The 15,733-nt window shown below is 41.4% G+C and overlaps 1 protein-coding gene across 1 annotated transcript in view; it reads left to right on the forward strand.

The window, feature by feature from the left end:
• The first annotated feature begins 308 nt into the window (after positions 1–308).
• The window catches only part of LOC107310980 (uncharacterized), a 334,005-nt gene continuing 318,580 nt past the window's right edge, over positions 309–15,733 (forward strand). The window contains exon 1 of the mRNA XM_085541101.1: positions 309–9,545. The gene's annotated coding sequence lies outside the window, so the exon portion shown is untranslated. The remainder of the gene's footprint in view (positions 9,546–15,733) is intronic.

Consider the following 15,733-nt stretch of genomic DNA (forward strand, 5'->3'; position numbering starts at 1 on the left):
ACGTGCATTGAAAAACAAAAACAGAGTCAAATACTGAAAGGCTGTGGGACAAAGTTGACAGAAATGAAATTAGTTCCTGTTTAAAAGTGTATATATTTCACAGTCAAGAGTATTTTACTAGATTTGGAGACAACCAAATACAGTCACTTCTTGAAATGTTAGTTTTTTTGTTTGTTTTAGTTATTTATGTTGTGATAGAATTTGGGGAAGATAACTGAGACTCAGCCGTTCTGAACAGTGCTCAACCTAAGTAAAACTCGAGCTCACAGTACCTTCACCTAGAGCTGAGAAGAAAGCACACCGTGCATTATATAGTGGTGGCAGAACTTTCTGGAGGTTGAGAATATGTGTGAAGATGCAGAGAGACTTCAGCTCTGGTCTGGACTCCAGAGACCCATTCCTAGCAGCATGTACTATCAAAGACAGCCTGTGTTGAAGTGGCAAGGTCAGTGAAAGAGCCTGTGACGCAGTCTGAACACCTGGTAGAGCATATCAAAACAAGACATGCAAGGTGCAGGGCCTTCGTAAGAGGGGAAAAAAACCCAGCATGCTTCTGCAGAAGATCACGGGTTGCAATAAACAGGTAGGTGCATATTTGGAGGAAAGATTTGGCTGTATTGGGAACTTATTTGCCGTGAGAGATGGGCAGTTATGTATAGCAGAGGAGAGTGCTGAAGCATAGAAGTTCAGGACTGAGGCACAAAATGTGGCAGAGAAGATGGCAGAAGGCAGCTGAGGACTGTGAGACCATTTCACCTTTCAGATCTAAAGGGAAGGAGATTAGTGTAGCTTTGGAATGGGTCTTACACCCTCACTTAGCCTGTCAGTTCTTTGAAGTAGAGACCTGCTGCTTTTTGAACATTCGGAGCCTGCGCGCAGGGTGGGGAATCCACTAAGTAAATAATAGGAGTCATAATTCAGTTCACTTGAGCTGAAGAGCTGTGACAGACATGATCTGTTTTCTTGTGACCTCCGCCTCTTGCTGTAACTCTGGGACACATTATTGTATTTTGCTTTTTACTTATGGCCAAGTCAAACAAATAGCTCTGGGTCTGGTAAGAACACCTCCATCCCCAGTTTTTCAGGTGAAGGATGAAACTTGTCTGTCTTACTGAGAATTTTTGAGCATAAACAGACAGATACTTAGAGTAACTTGGTTTGATAAACGAGCAGTGTAGGTCAGGGCCTGTTGGATGTGCAGGCGACTCAAAGATGAAGCAGAGCTGGGGAAGTAGGCAGGAATGGCTGTGCTTTTCTTGGCTTCTCGAGTGGTTTTCAGGCTGAAATCAAATACTGAGAGCATGAGGAAAGCTGCCTTCTTAAGTCATGATTTTGCACTGAACCTCACTGTAAGGATATCTCTTATAAAGCTACTTTTGATGTGGAAATTTGGCTTCAAACCACACTGAAGACCATTATAAATAACCACTTCATCACAGGACACACAGAAGTTGGCTTCCTTGAACACTCCTAGAAAGCAAGTCTAATGTTATTGAGCCATAACCTCAGCTAGTGTAAATCAGAGAAGCTCCATTGACTTCATTAGCTCACACTGATTTACACCAGCTGTGACTGTGGCCTACAATATAGCAAGATATGTCAGCTTTTAAATCCTATCACTGAGTGTTGAAGAAAACTGTTTTTAAAACAACACTGCCAATCCCAAATTTAGATACTAATGAGACACAGTACTGTAATTGTTTCACGATGCCTATATGCTCCATTTTGTTTTAATTTAGCCTTGCTTCTGTTTTTCTTATCTCTTGCCAAACAGAGGGAGAGTACCACATATGTTACATTCGTAAGAAAGATGTTTTGCTGTTTTGAGAACATGTCCTCCAGATGCAAAATGCTTTTGTGTAGTCAATCAGCTTCTTCATTTGGATAGGTATGTTGTTTATGTGTCAGTATAAGACTGCCCTGAGAAGTCAGCCTCATGTTTCTCTAAGGCTCTGGAGTTCTTGAAGGGGCACCGAGAGGCTGTCCCAGCCAAACCTCAAAGATCTGATTTCCTCTTAGCGGTTTTCAGTTCCAAAGTCATTATTGCGGATGAGCAGAGTGAGACCGTCAATAAATCTCTGTAACAATTCTGTTGGGTGTTCACAGGGTTAATTTTATTAAGTAATCCATTGTACTTGCACCTTTATGGTATGCAAGGCTGGTAGATACATAAAGATAGTTTGTTCAGGAAAGGGGAAAATATATAATCTTGACAATGATTAATATTTGTTATTATTTCATTATAACAGCAGCTGTAAGTTCTAGTCAAGGTCAAGGTCTTACTGTGCACTGCAAAATGATTTTATGCCATCAGCAGTCTCTGCACAACAGAGTCTGAAGTGTGAATTAACAGACATAGAAAAATAATGCTTTTATTTCTATTTTATAAAGTGACTAACCAATTTCACCAACACTGGGTCACAGGATAGAACCAAGTTCCTTTAATGCCATTTTCACTGCCTTAATTATAAACCATGCCTTTCTCCCTAAGGCAGATGACTCTGAGGTGAACATGACATATTGCAAATACCCAGCAACCATGTCAAAGGTCCACAAAGATGTACTCTGGAGCAGTGAATAGACGTGGGTCATGGAAGAGCTCTTAACCTCTGCGCTTTTCATTGTGAGAGAAAGACTCCTGATGCAAGTGGGACAGTATCTAATATTCTGCCGGTTAGCCAGACAAACTCTGGAAGTGGTGGCTTTGCAGTAGACTTAATATTTCTTCCTTGTTATCTATAAATCAATTGAACACTGTGATTTTCACAGATTCTCCCCTGGCCCCTGAGTATGCCTACACCTTTAGTTCTGTGTACTGCACGTTGAAGTTTCCTGTTAGGAAGAATCACAATGGATGTAAAACATGTTTTGCTCATTACGAGGGTTCCACAGACGAGCTATTTGTGGCTAAGCTAATTTTACATGAGATTTGTCCTGTTTTTGAGGAAGCCACGAAGTCTAGAAGGAGAGGTGCAAGAATCCTACAACAAGCCAATGTGGTAGAAAGTAAACTTTTGTACCAATTCAGAGTATGTGTACTTTTCTATTTGGTAGCACTAGCAAATGAATTCAGCATGTATTTACTGGACTCAGAATTCTGGCATGGATATAAGATAATCTTCATAACAGGTAAGATCTGAACAGTATCTTTGGAATGGGTATGTGACCAGCAGCATCATTTCACATACCCAAGCTCTCCTCAGAATCTGTGGTGTAAGTGGAGTCTAAGTTATTGCTGACTCCAGAGCTATACATCTACAGCCATCAGATGATTAAAATAGCAAAAATACTGAATTTGGTATGGTCAAAGCCTTTCGACAAACATACATTTTCAACCAGAAACCTGCAAAAAAAATTTTTAAGTGCAGTTCGTACAAGAAACTCCACTGATAATGTCATAGAGTTACAAAGGAAGAAGTTTATATTGTGAAAAGAGAGCTTGGACACAGTTTTAAAATGACACAGTGACACAATATATCTGGTAATAAGGATATCTGCAAATGACGAATGGTAGTAACTCACCTCTTTTCCTTCCTGCTTGATGGCTGTAACTTTTCAAAGTTCAAGGGTTTCAGCTCTGCATTGTGACTTTAACATCTTTTTGTGTCCTGCCCAATGCTGCCATGTCTGCACTTTGCTGCAGAGTCCTTGGTTTTCATCTTGCAAGGAAGCAGTAATAAAAAAGATGCTTAGGACTTTTGGGTAGAGTCTTTGCCATTTACATATACTTCCAAATGAGGCGTGAATATGTGTGGGTGGTGGTGAATGGCATTTGGCCAGAAGCTAAGAGATCTTTTCAGTTTTCAAGAGTCCCTTGCCTAGGATTAAAGTTGAAGTGAGTTGTCAGACAGGACAAAGGAATCTACATAGATAGGAATTTGGCATGAGCTATAGGTTGCATGTGGTGCTTCAGCAACACTTTGCATAAGTAGACAAAGCACATCTTGACAAAGGATCCCAGTCACTGGTTCCCAGGCTACATACAACCTGAAGATGTTAAGCACGAGGCCAGCAAAGACCTTGAAGTATTGTTGCCTACATCATGTTATAAGTAATATTATCCTGTGGCCAGGGAAGATGAGGACTGCTGTTTGGAAGTTTCGCTGCAAGGGTCATGTATTTGGGTAAATAAAGAAGCCCACCACCATTACAACATTTATTCCACTTAATCTATTTAAATGTCTAAAAGTTTAGGGCTGAATCTTGAACTAGTGTAGTTCTGCCATGATCTGCAGAGTTCTTCTGGTCTCTGACAGCTGAGAATCTGAACCTACAGGCTTCTCTTCCCTGTCCTCCAAAGAAGCATGAGTTTTCATTGGTTTAATTGAAAGTTTGTTACATATAGCTTTAGGTCCATAATATCAGATACTTGAAGTTATCATACAAGGTGCCTAATTGTCACCTTTTATCAGGAATTCTGAGACGGCTGGAGGAAAGCAGCAAGTTCGGTTCTGAGGCCAAGATGGTGGTAAGGCAGCTGAAGTTGAACCTTCCTGCCAATACTCTGTTTTGTTGCTGTGAGACAGATGGACTTGGAGGGACAGTCTGACAAAATGTTAGTTAACATGGAAGTGTATATGAAGCAAAGGTGTGTCATTGAATTCTGCCATGTGGAAAAAATGACACCCATTGACATTTGTCAACACTTCCTGAATGTTTATGGAGGCGAAACAGAGGACGAGAGCAGAGTGAGGTGGTGGGTGGTGAAAGACAAGATGTTCAGATGGCAATGTGTAGTTGTCACACCACAAAATGAAGAGCATATTGATCAGCTCATCTGTGGAGAATTACTTGGAAACTGCGTACAGTTCTGAATATTGGCTTCAGTGCTCTGGAAATGTGGTGTCAAGAGTGGAATATCACTGTGTTGTGCCAGGTGGATCCCGTGAATGTTCACGCAGGAACAGAGTTTGTATGCAGTTTTGTCAGGACCTATTGAACCAATATGAGGCTGAAGGTGACAATCTCCTGTACTGCATCATTACTGGTGACAAGATAGTGTCGCCACTATGAACTAGAGTCAAAATGGCAGTCCATGGAATGGCAACCTGTACATTCCCCAGGAAAAAAAAAAAAAAGGTCAAGACACAGCCCTCAGCAGGTAATATATTTGGGGATAGGAAGGGAATGATCCTTCTGGATTTCCTGGAACCCAGACAGACCATCAGGTCTGACCACTGCATCATGATGATGATGAAGCTGAAGGCTCAAATGACCAGAGTCAGGCCAGAGAAGACAATGACCTTTCTCTTGTAACATGATAACGTGAGATTCTATAGCAGTTTGAATATTGAGGAGCATATTGCCAGACTTGGCTGGACTGTTCTACCACACCCATAACATAGTCTGGATTTAGCAACTCCTGTCTCTCATCTGTTCAGGCTGATGAAAGATGGACTGCATAGGCAACATTTTCCTAGCAATGATACCATCATAGCAGATGTGAAACAGTAGGTCACTTCTGCTTGTGCAGATTGTTATGAGTGCAGTATGCAGACTCTTGTTCATTGCTAGTAAAAATTCATAGCTAATGGTAGTGACAGTGTTGAAAAGCTGTTTCTACAGAAATAAATTGAAGGCGTTACCTTCAGATCAACCTACATAGTTATGCATAGATTTGTAACTGCTGCATAGTGGACTACAAAATCACACATAACCTAAACAATTTGCTTGCATGCTAATGGACAGTAAATCCAGAAAATTTCACCATCTGCATATTCTACTTTTTATTAGTTTGAAGCTTGTTGTTCTTGGCCATTGTCATTCTCTCTACATAAATGCATGCTTTTGGCCTATCACAGAAAAACTCCTTTACCATAAAGATAAAAACTATTCTTTTTGATTTTCAGTCCTTTTTCCATTCTTACTCCAGTATGTATGGAACTCATCAGTTATTACAACAGATACAGAGTATCTACAAAGAACAAGGAACTGTAGAGTACATCCAGCCCACAATTCTGTATTAGCTTGTGTTACTTCTTACTGGTGCAATTGAAAATCTTTGGTCCTATAATAATTTTGGCTGCTAAGGCCAAATTATAAACTATAAATTCTCTAAGCCAAGAGTGCATTCGCTCTCCATGCAGACTCGTGAAAAAAGCCTTCATTCTGTTGGAATCTTCCCTGTAATGTATTGAACAATCTACCTTGGAGAATTTTTATTGCTCCTGTCAGAAGCCTCTTAGCTATGAGTACAAGAAGAGTCATATGTATCTGGAAACATGCTCTCTTGTGGGTCCTCACATAGCATCGAGGTAAATTTGTTTTGGGTTTTGTTGCTGTTTGTTTGTTTTAATTCAGATGACAGCTCTTGTAAGTTGTATTCTTTTCTCCACAGCTGGCTTTTTTCCAGTCTCACCTTCCTACTGCCTTGAGAAAATGACTACAGGAGAAGTTTCTTTTCCTTTTCCTTTTCCTTTTCCTTTTCCTTTTCCTTTTCCTTTTCCTTTTCCTTTTCCTTTTCCTTTTCCTTTTCCTTTTCCTTTTCCTTTTCCTCTTCCTCTTCCTTTTCCTCTTCCTTTTCCTTTTCCTCTTCCTCTTCCTCTTCGAGTTGGTGAATACTCTCTTCACCACTTCCTTGTCATTTGTAGAGAGATGTTGCTCTGATTAATTTTATTTATTGTTATTTTCTTAGTTTTTGTTTTCAGTGCTGGCAATAGGTAGGATGTCTTCTGGTGCAGCACCATAGTAAATGCCAGAAGCAGCTCATCTCTATTTTGATATGTAGTCAAATAATTACTGTTCAGTTATGCAATCGCAGACACCGTAGTTATCCCAGCAATATGCTCCTAAGCAGTATGGTAGCAATGGCTATCAGCTACAGCAATAGCTCATAGCAATGAAGTCGTCAACCTAGTAAGGACTCTGGATTTTCAGATACAGTAATTTGCTGCAAGAAAAGAGCTTTAATGGAGCACTTAATGTCAAAAGTAAAAAATTTCTGATACATTTGCATGCAAATAGATGTGTATGTGGCTGATCATTAAGGAGACTGAGAGAGGGCTGCATATTGCTTAGGAGGCAGCAAAGAAATAATGTTGAGCATGTTTCATCTCAAAGCAAAGACATACATACTCAAAGCTGGAAGGATTAAAAACAATGTGTGGGATTATTATTTTTTTAGCAGTGAGGGTTATTAGTGTTGGAACGTTCCCAAGGGTTGTGGTAAATTGTCCATCTCTTGTAGTATTTAAATGAAAAATAAATAAATGTGTTTCTAGAAGATATGCTCTGGCTTGGCCACAAACTGTTGGAGACTTGTTGGATGAAATGTTCTGGGTTTTTCATGGTAGAAATCAAATTAGACAATCACAAACCTCTAAAACCTGCCAAGACTTTCACTTTCCTTCTTATTTTATTATTGCTTCTTTGTGTTTGTTTGTGTGTCTTATTTTTGGAAAAATCAGTATGTAACAGGCAAGAGAGATAAATGTGCATCATTGGTTTGACCTAAGCTACAAAGCCTCATTATCAGAATTATGCTATTACAGTAGAGATTTAGGATTTTAAAGCTGCTAAGATCTAGTGCTGCTTTGGATAAGATCTTCTGGGTCTATTGGTATAACTTATTGTGGCTGGATTTGTACCTTGCTCAATTAGACTCAAAAAATATCTGCACTGTTTCTTTGCTTCTCTGACATTTCTGCTTTTGACTTTGCTAGTGTGAGCGTGTCAGATACCCACTGTCATACTGACCCTCAGTAGGTCTGAGAGCATAATTCCAGGCTTTGTGACAAGGGAACATTTGTAAAGCAGCAGCCCCTTGCTAATCTGCAAAGGGAAAGCATGTGACAGGCAGTGGGGATTCCATTTTTCAGGATCCAGAGTTCAAGACAGGCTTATAGGAGTCTTATTAAAAGTGTTTTCCAGTGCATATGGCTCCTTCTGACAGCACCCAGGTGGTTCAGAAACCAGCATTAAGAATAAAAGCTGTTTCTCTTTTCTACACAACAAATGGTTCAAATGTCTGGTATTTGATTCAGAAAGGAAACCTGCAGCAGTCATGTCCCCTGAAATAAACCAACCAACATTTTGAGCTGCCAACACTTCTGTCTATTACGTCAAGGCATCGCAAAGTTAAAAGTATAGTGAAGTAATATATATATATTCCTCTGTAATCCCTGGGTAAATATTAGGTAGACAGTATTTCTGCTTTGTGCATTAAAAACCCGACTGAATTTGAAAAGCCTGCTAGTGCACTTTGGGGATTTTGGAAAGTGTTGTTTGGCCATGAGCTAAGACCAGAAGCTGCCATTTTGCAGATGGGGCAGGAGGGAAAGGCGTTTGGCCTCATTCATAACTTTGCAGCTACTGCAAATATCAGCTGATGAATATTTATGTTATGCCTGGCAGAGGCCCTAGAGTCCAATGGGGGGAGGAACAGAGAGAGAAGCTTAAGTTAGGAAAATGGTCGTTTGAACTCTGTGGGATTTCTTTACCAACACTTTCCATGCTTGAACAGTAGATGCTGAATGAAATCATTATGTACGGAGCCCCTGCACAGGAAAACAATGTTTGTCAAGACTCTGTTCGTTAGCACCTTGTACTTTGTTTGAACCTTAGAGGTTTGTTGGGCCCTATAAATGGAAGCTTTTCTTCCACAAATCAAACACGCTATAGAGTTAGAGAGATTTCCTTTGTTTAGTCATTCCTACATTGGTGGTGGGACTAAGCGTAAGCAGGATAAGAGGGGGTCAGACAGAATACAAAGTGATGCAGGGTGGTATGGGGGTATTGAGGGGGTACTGCTCCAAATCCAGCTAAGATAGTAGGTACAAAAAGAGTTAATTTAGAGATGTCATTGAACAGACCTGTATCTTTTGTCTGTGTTCAGCTGTTTGTTGGTGTCTGCAGGCTCATCTCCCTCACCAGGAATCTACATGAAGCAGGAACTCCATCCTGCAAGTTGCTGAGCAGCATTTGAAAAGAAGAAACAGAAGACGAATGATCTGAGCACGGAGCTGGGAGATACCAAAAAACAGTTATGTGTTCCTTTACACTGTGCTAAAATTAGGAACAGCACATATATTGTGTTGCGTTTAACGGCTGCAGGCAATAAATGTTGGGTTAAAACGAAAGTCATACTGTTTTTCTCAGCACAGTGAGAAATAGTACTGAAGAATAGTATTACATGCAGGAATTAATGGGTTAGTAAGCATGGCACCTGCATTTTAAGGAAGAAAAGATCATTAATGCCCTTCCGTGTCAGATAGAACGTTATTTGAAAGCAATGTATTTCTTCATGTTTATACTAAGATTATCTCCCGGGATGGACCAGTCGCTTCGGAGTCCCCGGGTGCTTCTCAAAGTTGAACCAACTGCATTGCTGGGAGATGCACCGGCAGGTGGTGCTGCAGGACGCCGAGTATCGCAGCACGTCCCGGAGGCACGAGGTGATGCACGCGGTGCTGCTCGCGCTCCCCGGGCCGCAGCTGTGGCACTTTAAATGTGGATGTGCCCCTCGGGAAGGGCAGCCTAAAGCCCAGCTCGCCTCCATCCCGGTGCTGTTGCTCCCGGCGGGTTTGTGCACAAGGCTTGGAGTGGAGGTGAGTCCTGACTGTAGTGTTGAGTGTACTGAGTGAGGGCAGTTTTTCCTCGATAATATAATTAAAGACTATGCGATAAATGATGGTTTGGTGCCCATCTCTGCAGCCTTGCTGCCAGCCCAGCCCACTGCCCCTCTAGAACCTTCTGGAACCTTCTGGTGCTTTGTGGAGATTCCACTCTGTCTTGCAGCTGGGGCTGCCCTGCTGTGGTTTCCACCTCCTGTCTGCACCAAAAACTGTAAGAACACCCAAAAAAGGAGCAGCTGAGGAAGAAGAGCCCACAGTGAGATACAGAAACACCCTCACGTGCTGTGAGCAGGGTGTGTGGGGGAACACTGTAAAACATGGTGATGTTAGCTGGTAGCAGCATGGATCTGATGTGGTTTTTTTTCCTTCCTGGTGGAAAATCCTCAAAATGTTTGCTTTTTTTTTATATGTGTGAGGCTGTCCCTGCCTACCAGCCCAGGGCCTGGCTTCTCTCAGGCTGATCGTACCACCAAGGAGCTGCAGGCGGGCGGGCGGCAGCGAGATGTGCTTAGGGAGGGACCCGGCAGCGCTGTGCAGCTGTTTTTGTTATACCGCTGAGCTGTAAAGTTGAAAAATGATTTGAAAAGCAAGGGATGTGCTGGGAGTACTGGCATGTCCCACTTATAGGCGCTTGGGGCATTCTGTGTAAATTGAACTTCTTCCCCCCCCCCTCTTCCTACCCTGTTTTTTTGGATGGCTTAATATCACAGTGGTGGAAGAGAAGAGCATCAACACTTCTGGAGCGCACAGCCTCTTTTCTGATCCCTCTGGCACAGAACTGCACCAGTGTGAGCTGAGGACAGAGGCGAAGCCAGGCTGCTCCCTAACTTGACTTATTTCAGCATGGAGGTTGCACACGAGAAGGCCCCTAGAGGTTGTTATTTTTCTCAATAAAAAATAAAATAAAATAAAATAAAATAAACCCTGCCCCCTCGGAGAATTTGTTTATTTTAGTGAGAGAAAAGTGATTGAAAGGCAATTACTTTGTGTTCTTCTGGCTAAGGCAACATGTGACTCAAAGCATTAAGCAAGAACACTGGCATGATAAACTCTCCACTGCATCTTCACTTAAGTGTGAAGTGTCAGGTTGAGATGTGAACTAATGCTTCTGAAGCCAGGTTCCTTTGACTTTGCATCCAAAGAATCTGGAGTTGGAAGTTAATCTGTAATTCAGATAAGATGGAACCTATTAGAAATGTGATCTAGAAGTCTTTGTTGTAGTCTTTGTGCTTTGATTTAGCAGGTAGAAAGTATGTTTCCCACAGGATTGCAAGAGGATGCTGTAGAGGTGAAGCAGCCTTGTGTCAGGGCTTGCAGCTGTACTGCAGGCTTCCGTGGCTTAGGGAAGTATCCTCATCTTTTCTCCTTGCCAAGCTTTCCTTTGTCCCTCTTGAATTTGTTTTATACTGCAGTTTGGGGTTTTATCTTGGTGTGGAAAGTTGGTGCTGGTGCTCCTTCTTCAGGGTAAGGATTGTAAACTGCCTTTCTCCATCATGGCTGTCCGTGCCTCTTCTCTAAGGAGTCTGAGAGGCTTTGACTCAGACAAGGAAAAGATGGATCTTTGCAGGGGCTCCGCTTGAGCAAGGGATGGAGAGATGAGCTCTGAGCAGAGAACAGATAATTTATTTCAGCTGTCACTTCCAGATTTCAGAACATGACTTCAGGCTGCTGATGAGGGACAATAAAAATAATGATTCCATAAAAAGTGGATAGTTATGAGAAATTCTGTAAGTCTCCCAGAAAGCTGAAGATTGTTTTGAGAAAATGTGAGGAGGAAAGAAAAAAGGATTGGACTTTTTGCCTTCGAGTTGAAATTTTAAAGAATTTATGTAACATCTTTTATAAATGCATTTTCCTTTCTCTGTTCCAGTCCTGCTGCTCACTGAGCAGGGGCCTGTTATAGCATGAATACAATGCTGTCAGTTGTTCATGGTAAGAGGATGTGCACCAAGAAAAGAAAACTCACTGTTGCTATCATCAACGTCTCAAGTCTGTGTTCTTGTTCAAAAGTAGGTTTGCTGTCCCAGTCTGTACTGGGAAGTTATTGTTGGTGTGTGCTGAGGTGATCTTGGTCCTGGGATGGTCCATGGGGACTTGGTTTCTCACTGTTGCAGGCAATCACATGCTTGTCTGGAATGACGTATTGTGGTGCCGTATATTTATATAAACAGAGCAGCTGTAGCAAACACCTTCCGCAACATACATGGTTTTTGAAAATTATAGGTTGCAAGCATTAGTTTAAAAGAGGCAAGGAAATTTATAAGCATTAAGAATGTGAGTTACGGAAGTGTCGCTCTGTGTCATTAAACCCTTCCCTACCCTTTCCTCGTTCTTTCTTCAAACCCCATCTTCATGCTTTTGGACTGTGAGCTTGAGCACAGAGCTATCTTAAGGTAGCACATCTGGAAGGAAGTGAAGCTTTATAGGTAGATAAACATTCTTTTTTTAGTGGAAACCATAGGCTGCCTTGTGGCAGCACACTGCAGAAAGTGTCTTCAAAGTGTTGGTTAGGTGCTCCTGCTTGTGGGATTTCTGCCAATAGGTTGAGCTTCCCAGCGTGGGGGATAAAGGGAGTGGTGAGTGAGTCAGGGCAAGCCAGAGGTGAGCAGACCTGGCTGTGAGCTGGTGTCCAACAAAAAAGTTGAGCTTCCTCCTGCCCCACGGTGTTTTGTGACTGTATCCACATTTCCCTCAGAGCCAGTCACAGGATGTAGCACGTTCATGTGATTCCTGTTGCATTGTATTGCTCTAGATGATGTTTTTTAATGAAGAATCATTTCCCAAAACATGTTGTACTGTATTTTGCAATAGAGTGGTAAAATGCTGCTTTGTTTATCAACCGTGGGATGTGCTGTGAACGGCAAATTATTTGTTGTTTAAGAGACAGAAATTTCACATGTAAGACATGTTTTTAATTTGGCTTTAAGAAATCTGTTTGTTGTTGTTTGGTTTCATTTTTCAGAAGTCTTTTGAGAATAGAAGGAAGTTAGGCCAATGCTCACAAAGGTAGTTAGGACGAGAGGGAGGCATCTAAAGCCATGGTAGACTTGGCCATAATTTTGTGCAGTTGCTGTAAACATGTTTTTTAGCTCTAATTTTATTTTTGACTTCAAGGAAACTAACTTAATTTTTTGTGTTGGGCTGTGCCTTGCAGTCATTATCCCTGAAACTGGACAAAACCAGAAAGGATAACTCACGTCTGGAGGTCTGCGTTGGAAGGGATTTCAGTTTCCTTCTGGAAATCCACAAACTTAGATCACAATATACCTCCCATCCAGGAAGGTGTTGTGTGGTTTGAGGTTTTATTATAGACATTTTCTACAGCTCTACTTGTTCTAGATTTGTACTTAAATGGAAGCCCAGCCAGGCAAAAGCCAGGTGTTTAGGATGTGGCATTGGTGACTCAGTAGGTGGTACATTTCCTTCTCCGTCAACATTAAACAAGTGCCCTTGTGTGGTAACAGGGACGGGTTGCTTCTTGGCTGACATGAAAAGAAAACAAGGTCACTACTAAGATTTTGGGAACTGGACAGGAAGGTCTTCTGTTCTCCGTAGTGAAAGGGAATTAGCCTCTGGATTGCTTCAGCTGAAAAACCAACTCCTTTTACAAAAGAAAACTGTAAAGGGTTGTATTGCAATAGAAATTCCAGCTGAAACCAGGATCCCACTGTGCCTTCTGTTCCCACAGATAGTAAAATGCACCACTCTTTAGCTACATCAGGACCTAGAACATGAAATTAAACAGCAAAATTTGGAGTCCTGACAAAAGGAAAACCTCTTCTGAGCTCAGTTCACATTTAAAATACTTTATTGTAACCAGAGGAACAAAAAATCCTTGTTTCCATAAAAACAAACTCAGATTCCCTGTTATAATGAAGGAACAAGCAGCACCTTTTGCATTTCCCAGGTTGCAGTTAGTTCAGGGTATTCCTCTTGTTTGAGAGACGGCAGGATACTTTTATAATGCAAAAGCTTGAGCTTCATTGCCTGTCAAGACTACAGAAGGTTTGTGGTTCCTGTACAAATTGTGTCTACATTGTTTATTTTGCTACATCGAATTATGATATGGGATTATGAAGTGATAAATTTAACAGTTTCAGGAAAAGATATATGTATTTCCAAATGCTTTCGTAGCCTTACTGCTGCTAAGCGTCTGCCTTACCATCAATGGCAGTTAGGTCCTTAGCCTTCCTAGAGACCCCTGAAAACCCTGTTTAGCAGCAGTCTGCTTAAACTGGAGGAGCTGACCTGCAGTTCCTCAATACATCATTTGTGCTATTAAGTGATAACAAAAAGAAATATCTGGGATAATACTGTTCTGCTCTTTCTTATAGACATAGCCACCTTCTTGACTTCTGTCATATTCCTCATTGAATATTTGCTGCTCACTGGATATAAACCTTGTGCTTTCCCCTGTGTGTTTTATAGGTGAAATCAAATGCAGCAGTTGTGAAACATGGAATTATTTACACATTCAAGAAAAATCTTCTTGCTACTTTCAGGCAGCCAGATCAAAAGCAATAGTCTGGGAATACATTGAAGATATCATGTGGTTCTCTTTATGAATGAGAGAGGATTACTAATTTGTTGGTTTTGCTGTTTTTTTTGTTGTTTGTGTATTTCATTGTTATCCAGGATGGTGGGAGTTGAAAGGTGATGATTTTTTTGGGACATGCAAGCCAATGTCCTGATTCGTGCACACAGAAACATTTGAAAGGCAGACCAGTAAGAATAACCATTTTTCCTAATACAGCAGTAGGGAACAAAGGTTGAGAACATAATTTTGTCTGTCATTGATTCAGGGGTAGGTCCAACTCAGCTGCAAGTACAAGGTGATCCATGGCACCTGCTAGTACATGTTTGCTCAGAAGAAATAGGTAGAAAGGAGCAATACATGCAGTTAATGGTAATGGTAGCTGCTGGAGTAATTTTTCCACTGTATTATAATCATGTGTACTGCCTGCTTTCCAGAAAGGTTGAAAAAATACCTGGACTTATATCCTGGTTAGTCATTGACAAAGGAACATAAGGAAACTTTTCAGTGAGCTGTAGTGCTTACTCATGGCAAGTGATGTGTTATCCCAGCCAGGGATTAGTACTGCAGTGAGACACCCAGGGAGTGAGAAGAGTTATGATGACCTGCATTCTCTACTTGTCCTGTTTTGAAGGAAGTATGCAGGCTTTCACTCACTCTCAGATGATTCCCAAACTTCCAGCGGAATCATTTCTTTACACTGAAGTACTGATAAAGACACAGCTCTTCAAACTTTACAGGATCTGGGTAGTTTGAGCAGCTTTTGAATCTTCTTTCAGCATAGAAAGAGAAAGGTGAGCTCCAGTGGATGTGAAAGTAATATAAGATACTGGCATGCAGTACAGAGCAGGAAAAAATGTCTCATAGGTTGATCTGGCTGAATTGGGAAGTGTTGGAGTACAAATGCTGAAAGATGTAAAGATTGAGTTCTACTGGAAAAAAAGAGGCTGAAAGGTGAGAGGTAAGGAAAAAGCCGTCCTGTCAGGGAACTCAGACTGTCATAATCATGCCTATCTGACTCCTTGCTGCCTCTCAAAGTAGGTGTGGCTTTGTCCCCCAGCGTACTGTTTCTTCTCAAGAAAATGAGGGTCTTTTCTCTTGAAAACTAGGGTCACCATGGAAGTGCTCTTCCTGGCACAGCTCCTGCTCAGAATGCACTCTCTGAACTGGGCTCTAATCCCAGCTGCTACTGATCACAAGGTGCCCCATGGCAATCACAGCTATATTAGCATCAATGGAGCAAGCAGAGGTCAAATGAATGTCTGGAGTAACCTGAAAGGATCTCACAGGGAAGCACAAGACTTGTGTTCTGATATGCTGGTTTCTCTGTCAGTATATTTGTATGTTAAGGAGCGGGCGAGAAGGAATGGGAGGGATCCAGAGCTGACAGGACCCCCAGTAGTTGAAGGCTTTTGGATCTTTCTCTTCATCGTGTGGTGTTAATTCTCATGACCTTGGGATTTTGTTATGAAAGGAAAGCTTTAAAAATTATTCTCATTTATTTATAATAATTATAAATAGTAAAAAAACAGAGGGATCATTAAATCCCTCACAGCAGGATTCCCCATTGACACTGATCTCTATTCCAAAACACCCTCTAGTCCTTTTCCAGCACTAAACTTTCCCT

This window comes from Coturnix japonica, chromosome 3, assembly GCF_054131305.1.
Source record: "Coturnix japonica strain WE chromosome 3, WE-NBRP24, whole genome shotgun sequence".
Lineage (NCBI taxonomy): Eukaryota > Metazoa > Chordata > Aves > Galliformes > Phasianidae > Coturnix > Coturnix japonica.